The 8,091-nt window shown below is 33.0% G+C and overlaps 1 long non-coding RNA gene across 3 annotated transcripts; it reads left to right on the plus strand.

Moving 5' to 3' along the window:
- The first annotated feature begins 182 nt into the window (after positions 1-182).
- On the plus strand, positions 183-7,019 carry LOC137807473 (uncharacterized). Of its 3 annotated transcripts, none has more exons than XR_011080531.1 (3): positions 197-5,066; positions 5,198-5,604; positions 6,593-7,019. It is a non-coding gene; the product is annotated as an uncharacterized lncRNA (long non-coding RNA). The 3 variants fall into 3 exon arrangements; XR_011080530.1 differs by having other exon boundaries at positions 199-1,902; positions 2,223-5,066; positions 5,198-7,019; XR_011080529.1 differs by having other exon boundaries at positions 183-5,066; positions 5,198-7,019.
- The last annotated feature ends 1,072 nt before the right edge of the window (positions 7,020-8,091 follow it).

The raw sequence follows: 8,091 nt of genomic DNA on the forward strand, positions 1-8,091 counted from the left end.
TTAAAATTTAATTATATTGACTAAAAAGTTAATAAAAACAAAACAATATTGGTAAGAAATTTTTAAATATCTTTAAAATAATAACTGCAAATTTGTTTCTCCTGTTTTGTGTCAGCAGTTTATTATAAGATAAGGATGAAAATCTTAATTGCATATTTTCACCTCACCGCGTAATATAAGCTGTCAATCTTGACCCTCCCTTTCTATATATACCCGAAGATCTTATTGAGTTTATCATATTGAGTTTTGTTGGTATTGGTTCCGTGATTGAGTTTTGTTAGTACTGATTGGGGGTGATTGTTGTGCTTCTTATTATCAAGTCTCCGTGGTTTTGTCGAATTATATCATGTTTGCTATCATCGATGTGGTTTTGATGTGGTTTTGTCGGATTGAAGAACGCCAATTCTGAATATGATTCTTTATGTGATGATGGCGATTTTTGAATCTTTTGATCAAATTCCTTTATCCTTTTCAGCTGGTGACGGGGTCTCTGAGATTTTTCTTCTACTTTCCTTTCTATTATTTGATTTATCTGGTATTGATCACGAAAATAAGAATTGGACTATGATTTGTTTATCTGCAGTGGTGTAACACGTCTCTATACTTCTTCCTTTTATTAAGAGCTTAGTTCGTTTTCTTGAATTTTTGGGTTGTACAGGGAAGACACACAATGGATGTGAAATGAAGATTATGTTTTGTTACCCTTAACTTTTTTATGGGTTTATTCGTGACTGATCATTTGATTTCGTAGTCTAACTTTGTGTTTATGTTCACTCCCCTTCAGCAATTGGAGTTTCTGAGATTTGAAACCCTAAAAAGTTTAAAACGGTTGCAGCTCAGGATATCCCAATTCTCTCTATCTATTGTTTAATTTCTCTCTACTTGATCTCCAAGGATTGAATTGTGTTCGACGTTTGAATTATTTTCCCTTAATGTCCTGCAACATCTCATGGAGTATGTTATGAGGCCCCAAGGATTGAATTGGTGTTTGAATTATTTTCGCTTAATGTCCTGCAGAGTATGTTATGAGACATAAGGGTTGAATTGTGATTTGTTTCCTGTTTGGATGATTTGCACAGTGTCCTGCATCTTATAGAATATGAATGACTTGGTTTTCGCACGGTTCTCGCGAGTATGTTATGGCCACCATTCTTCCTTGGTTTTTTAAGTCTTCAATTTATCTTATCATTCTATACTTCGTCCTCGATTACCAGTTATACTTTCTTCAATTATTGTTCTTTACAGGGGTGTGGGGGTAGGACAGGGATCAAGTTCCTATAACTAGTAAATTCATTTACGTGAATTTTGAGTATAATTCTCTATTTGAGTATGATGAGTTTTATACCTTATTGCTTAAATTTCTTTTCAGCTGGTGGCTGGTTTTTTGGCATTTCTTTTGCCTATAGATGATATGGAAAGCACACCGACCAAGGGCTCGACATAACCTTAAGTCTTTTTTGAGTTTCCCTTATATTTTTTTTTATGGTATTACAAAAGGATTGAACTATGATTTGTTTATCTGCAGTGGTGTTTGGATTAGTTGGGTAATGTCACATATTCAACTTATAAAGTTTCTGTAATTAGTAAATTCATTTAGGTGAATTCTGAGTACAATTTTCTATTTGAAGATGACGAATTTTAAACCTTTTGCATAAATTTCTTTGCACCTTTTCAGTTGGTGGCTGGTTCTCTGGCATTTCTTTTGCCTATGGATGATATGAAAAGCACAATAACCAAGGGGCTCGTCATAACCTAAGTCTTTTTTGAGTTTTCCTTCTTTTTTTCTTTTTTCCTGGTATTGTTCACAGTACATAAGGATTAAACTATGGTTTGTTTATTTGCAGTGGTGTTTGGATTAGATGGGTAACAACGCATATTCATCGTATCAAGTTTCTATAACTAGTAAATTCATTTACGTCAATTTTGACTATAATTTTCTATTTGAGTATGACGAGGAAAATTACTTCAATTTCTTTTCATTTGACCAAGGGCTCAACATAACCTTAAATCTTTTTTGAGTTTCCCTTATATTTTTTTTATGGTATTACATAAGGATTGAACTATGATTTGTTTATCTGCAGTGGTGTTTAGATTAGTTGGGTAACGTGCAGATTCATTTTATCAAGTTTCTATAACTAGTAAATTCATTTACGTGAATTTTGAGTATAATTATCTATTTGAGTATGATGAGTTTTAAACCTGTTGCGTAAATTTCTTTTCAGCTGGTAGCTGGTTTTTTGGCATTTCTGTTGCTTATGGATGATATGAAAAGCACAACAACCAAGGGCTAGACATAACCTTAAGTCTTTTTTGAGTTTCCCTTCTATTATTTTTTTATGGTTCTACATAAGGATTGAACTATGATTTGTTTATCTGCAGTGGTGTTTTGGATTAGTTGGGTAAATTTCTTTGCTCCTTTTCAGCTGGAGTTCTCTGGCATTTCTTTCTCCTATGGATGATATGAAAAGCAGAAGGACCAAGGGCCTCGACATAACCTATTTTTCTGCTACGGACTATGATTTGTTTATCTGCAGTGGTGTAACACGTTTCTATACTTCTTCCTTTTATTAAGAGCTTAGTTCGTTTTCTTGATTTTTTTGCTGTATAGGTAGTTCGTTTTCTTGAATTTTTGGGCTATACAGAGAAGGCACGGAATGGATGTGAAATGAAGTATTATGTTTTGTTACCTTTAAGTCTTTTTTGAGTTTCCCTTATATTATTTTTTTATGGTTTTACATAAGGATTGAACTATGATTTGTTTATCTGCAGTGGTGTTTTGGATTAGTTGGGTAACGTTGCATATTCTTCTTATCAAGTTTCTATAATTAGTAAATTCATTTAGGTCTATATGAGGATGACCGAGTTTTGAACCTTCTGCGTAAATTTTTTTGCACCTTTTCAGTTGGAGTTCTCTGACATTTCTTTCTCCTATGGATGATATGAAAAGCAGAAGGACCAAGGGGCTCGACATAACCTATTTTTCTGCTACGGATTATGATTTGTTTATCTGCAGTGGTGTAACACGTTTCTATACTTCTTCCTTTTATTAAGAGCTTAGTTCGTTTTCTTGATTTTTTTGCTGTATAGGTAGTTCGTTTTCTTGAATTTTTGGGCTATACAGGGAAGGCACGGAATGGATGTGAAATGAAGTATTATGTTTTGTTACCTTTAAGTCTTTTTTGAGTTTCCCTTCTATTATTTTTTTATGGTTTTACATAAGGATTGAACTATGATTTGTTTATCTGCAGTGGTGTTTTGGATTAGTTGGGTAACGTTGCATATTCTTCTTATCAAGTTTCTATAATTAGTAAATTCATTTAGGTCTATATGAGGATGACGAGTTTTGAACCTTCTGCGTAAATTTCTTTGCACCTTTTCAGCTGGAGTTCTCTGGCATTTATTTCTCCTATGGATGATATGAAAAGCAGAAGGATCAAGGGGCTCGACATAACCTAAGTCTTTTTTGAGTTTTATTTCTTCTTTTTTTTCCTGGTATTTATGACAGTACATAAGGATTGAACTATGATTTGTTTATCTGCAGTGGTGTTTGGATTAGTTGGATAACGACGCATATTCATCTTACAAGTTTCTATAACTAGTAAATTCATTTACGTGAATTTTGAGTATAATTCTCTATTTGAGTGTGACGAGTTTTAAACCTTTTGCCTATCTGGTATTGATCACGAAAATAAGGATTGGACTATGATTTGTTTATCTGCAGTGGTGTAACACGTCTCTATACTTCTTCCTTTTATTAAGAGCTTAGTTCGTTTTCTTGAATTTTTGGGTTGTACAGGGAAGACACACAATGGATGTGAAATGAAGATTATGTTTTGTTACCCTTAACTTTTTTATGGGTTTATTCGTGACTGATCATTTGATTTCGTAGTCTAACTTTGTGTTTATGTTCACTCCCCTTCAGCAATTGGAGTTTCTGAGATTTGAAACCCTAAAAAGTTTAAAACGGTTGCAGCTCAGGATATCCCAATTCTCTCTATCTATTGTTTAATTTCTCTCTACTTGATCTCCAAGGATTGAATTGTGCTCGACTATTTTACCTTAAAGTCCTGCAGCATCTCATGGAGTGTGTTATGAGGCCCTAAGGGTTGAATTGGTGTTTGAATTATTTTCGCCTAATGTCCTGCAGAGTATGTTATGAGATTTAAGGGTTGAATTGTGATTTGTTTCCTGTTTGGATGATTTGCATAGTGTCCTGCATCCTATGGAATATGTATGGTTTTCGCACGGTCATCGCGAGTATGTTATGGCCACCATCTTCCTTGGTTATTTAAGTCTTCAATTTATCTTATCGTTCTATAGTTCATCCTTGATTACCAGTTATACTTTGTTGAATTATTGTTCTTCACAGGGATGTGTGGGGGTAGGACAGGGATGTGTGGGTAGGACTTTCCTCGTGGTTGGTTGAAAATGATGGATGAGTCATGCTTGACGGTATGAAAAACACAATGACAAAGGGCTCGACATAACCTAAGTCTTTTTTGAGTTTTCCTTATATTTTTTCTTTTTCCTGTTATTGATCACAGTACATAAGGATATGATTTGTTTATCTGCAGTGGTGTTTGGATTGGTTACGATGCATATTCATCTTACAAGTGGTGGCTGGTTTTTTGGCATTTCTTTTACCTATGGATTATATGAAAAGCACAACGACCAAGCATTTCTATTATTTTTATGGTATTACATAAGGATTGAACTATGATTTGTTTATATGCAGTGGTGTTTGGATTAGTTGTGTAACGTCTATGTTCATCGAATCAAGTTTCTGTAATTAGTAAATTCATTTAGGTGAATTCTGAGTATAATTCTCTATTTGAGGATGACGAGTTTTATCCTTTTGCATAAATTTCTTCTCACCTTTTCAGTTGGTGGCTGGTTCTCTGGCATTTCTTTTGGCTATGGATGATATGAAAAGCACAACGACCAAGGGGCTCGACATAACCTTCAAGTCTTTTTTGAGTTTTCCTTCTATTTTTCTTTATCCCGGTATTGATCACAATACATAAGGATATGATTTGTTTATCTGCAGTGGTGCTTGGATTAGTTGGGTAACGTAGCATATTCATCTTATCAAATTTCTATAATTAGTAAATTCATTTAGGTGAATTCTGAGTATAATTCTCTATTTGAGGATGAAGAGTTTTGAACCTTTCGCATAAATTTTTTTTCACCTTTTCAGCTGGTGGCTGGTTCTCTGGCTTTTTTTTTGCCTATGGTGATATGAAGAGAACAACGACCAAGGGCTCAACATAACCTAAGTCTTTTTTTAGTTTTGCTTCTATTATTTATATTTTCTGGTATTGATCACCTACCACAAGGATTGTAATATGTTTTTTTTTATCTGCAGTGGTGTTTGTGTAACGTCGCATATTCATCTTATCAACTTTCTATACTTCCTCCCTCTTATTAGCGATTATCTTTTCCTTCAATTTTTGGACTGTACAGGGTTTATCGTTTCCTTCAGTTAAATTCGGTTTTCGTGTTCATTCCTTTTCAGCAAGTCCCGAGTCTGAGATTTCTTTTGGCGGTTGAGGAACTAGAGTTTAGAATGGTTGCACATCAGGATATCCTAATTTCTCAATGAGTGTATCCTCTATTATTTTATTTAATCTCAGCAGCGGTGTTTAGATGATTTTTGCTTATTGTACTTCATCTCATGAGTGTGTTAGGAGGGCGACAGTGTCTCCCTTAATTTTTTGATTTATCTAATCATCCGTTATAGATTTGTTGTATTATTGTTCTTTAGGGATGTGTGGGCTTATAGTTTTGTTGAATTATTGTTCTTTACAGGGATGTGTTGGGTAGGACGTGGAAACCATGTCGGGATATTTCTTGAACTGTGAATCATTCGTTTTTTTTCCTACTCTTACACTAGTTTTTTCTATTGCATTAGTTTGTATTTGGCCAACCTTGTTGGTTCGATTTTTATTTTTTCTTCTTAGGCATAACCAAATAAATATTGGAGGGCTAATGAATGTCCTATTTTAACATATGATCACGACAAATGGTCTCTTGGCAGCTTGATTTTATGATCCGTGTCTCTATGCACTGTGACCTTAGGCACTTTGGTGGTCTCAGGCCTAGATAAATTGAAAAGAAGTATCTTGGAGTCATTCCCTTCATTTTAGTAGTGGTAATTAGCAAGAGCTCAGGACTATTTGGCTCCAATTTTTTTATTACAAAACTTTATTTTGTCTTAGTTTTCTTTTTTTGACAAATGAATTTTCGGAAACAGTGAATGGAGGTCCAGTGAAACTTTAGGTTTTATTATCTTTGCATTCATTATTATTTTCTTTGCGGTTATTCTTTTGGCTAACCTTGTGGCTAAACATGTAGAGTGGCAGTTCTTGTAAACAGGCACTATATGAGTATGATAGGCTTTGACATTTGTTTTGTTGTGCCTTCGATTATCTTCTTCTACTTGGGTTGCAGTGACTTACTATGAGCGGTTCCCATGGTTTTCAATTTTTGAATTTACCTTAACTTTTCTTTACTCTGTCATGTCATGCTTTTAAGAAAATTAGTTTTCTCAAATCCCCATGCTTCTGGTTGAGCTTTTACAGGAAAACTATAGATATATGGGGCAGGTTTCGGAAATAATTATTGGACTTTACAGGGAATTCATGGGCTACCCAAAATGAGGTGTGAATTATGTGATATGTGAAGCTCAATGTTTTTATTAACGGTACATTGTAGTATCTGAATTAATTTTTAACTGGCTCAACTTGTTGGTTTGATTATAATCTTGGTTGTATTTTGATGGTGTATGGTTCATAAGTGGCATTGTGAGCATGGGACAAGTGCGGTTGGACTTTATTTTTTGATTTGATAGTTTGCTTCTTGGTTTGAAAAGTTTAGGATTTAGGGTTTATTTGACGCCTTTTGGATAATCCTCTGATATAGGTCTTTGGCTCTTTATTAGTTTTCCAAACCTTTGATTCATTATTCTTGATGAGTAAGCATATGGGTTGAGTTGTTGAGGTATGAATTTGTTTGAAATTGTTTCATGTCCCTGGAGTCTTATTTTGACTGACAGCAATGTCTCTTACTATGAATGACAGTAATCTCTGAGCCTATTATGTGTATGGAAATTTTTGAAGTCAGTATAATAATATCTCACAACTTTGGTCACATTTCTATTTTACATATAAATTATTAACAAAGGGAGGAGATAAAACAAGTTGTTATGTAGTAGTAGAATCTATTTCTCTTTGAAATTATTGTTAAGGACCTACGAGTCAAGTTTTTATATTTAATTTTTTTCCTATACCAGTCAATGATATAACTCAGCCGTGAATCTTGATCATTCCTTTCTATATATATACCCAATATCTGTTTTGTTGGTATTGCTTCAGTTATTGTTGTGATTCTTTACAAGGTTTTGTGGAATTACATGATGTTTGTGTCGTGGGATAGAAGAATTATTAAGAATTATTAGTAAACCGCTTCATGAAATTTGATATTAGTTTTTTTTTTTCCTTTTTAAAATGCAGAGGTTTCAATATTCATCAAATTAAATGCATTAGTCAAATGTTAAATGCAATAGTCACATGGTTTTTATAATAAAATTTAAATATAATAATAATATTATATGTATATATATATTATTTTTTATTATTGGCCTTTTTGTAATAAAATTTAAATATAATAATAATATTGTATATATATATATTATTTTTTAAATTAAAATAATAACTATGTGTCTATTTTTTTATTCATATTTTATTATATGTGTCATGAGAATAATATTATGAAATTATTTATTTAATTCATCTATAAATAAGAAAAAAATTATTTTAATAAACAAAACAAAAGTTTATTCAAAATTTATATTTAATTTTTCATTAATTAAAAAAAAATCTTATGTGGATTGGTTCGTGATTAGCTAGCATGCGAGGCGGGCCAATAAAAGCCATCTGTATATTTTATGCAGGACAAACCAACCTAGCTACATTTTGTGAGTCAAATTTGAGTCTGATGAACCTGCATTGCCATCCATACCCATTATTCTCATGTTATCCTAAGGATGAACAACTCTAATACCATAAATGTAACACTACACTTATTATAAAA

This window comes from Phaseolus vulgaris, chromosome 3 (genome assembly GCF_000499845.2).
Source record: "Phaseolus vulgaris cultivar G19833 chromosome 3, P. vulgaris v2.0, whole genome shotgun sequence".
Classification (NCBI taxonomy): domain Eukaryota; kingdom Viridiplantae; phylum Streptophyta; class Magnoliopsida; order Fabales; family Fabaceae; genus Phaseolus; species Phaseolus vulgaris.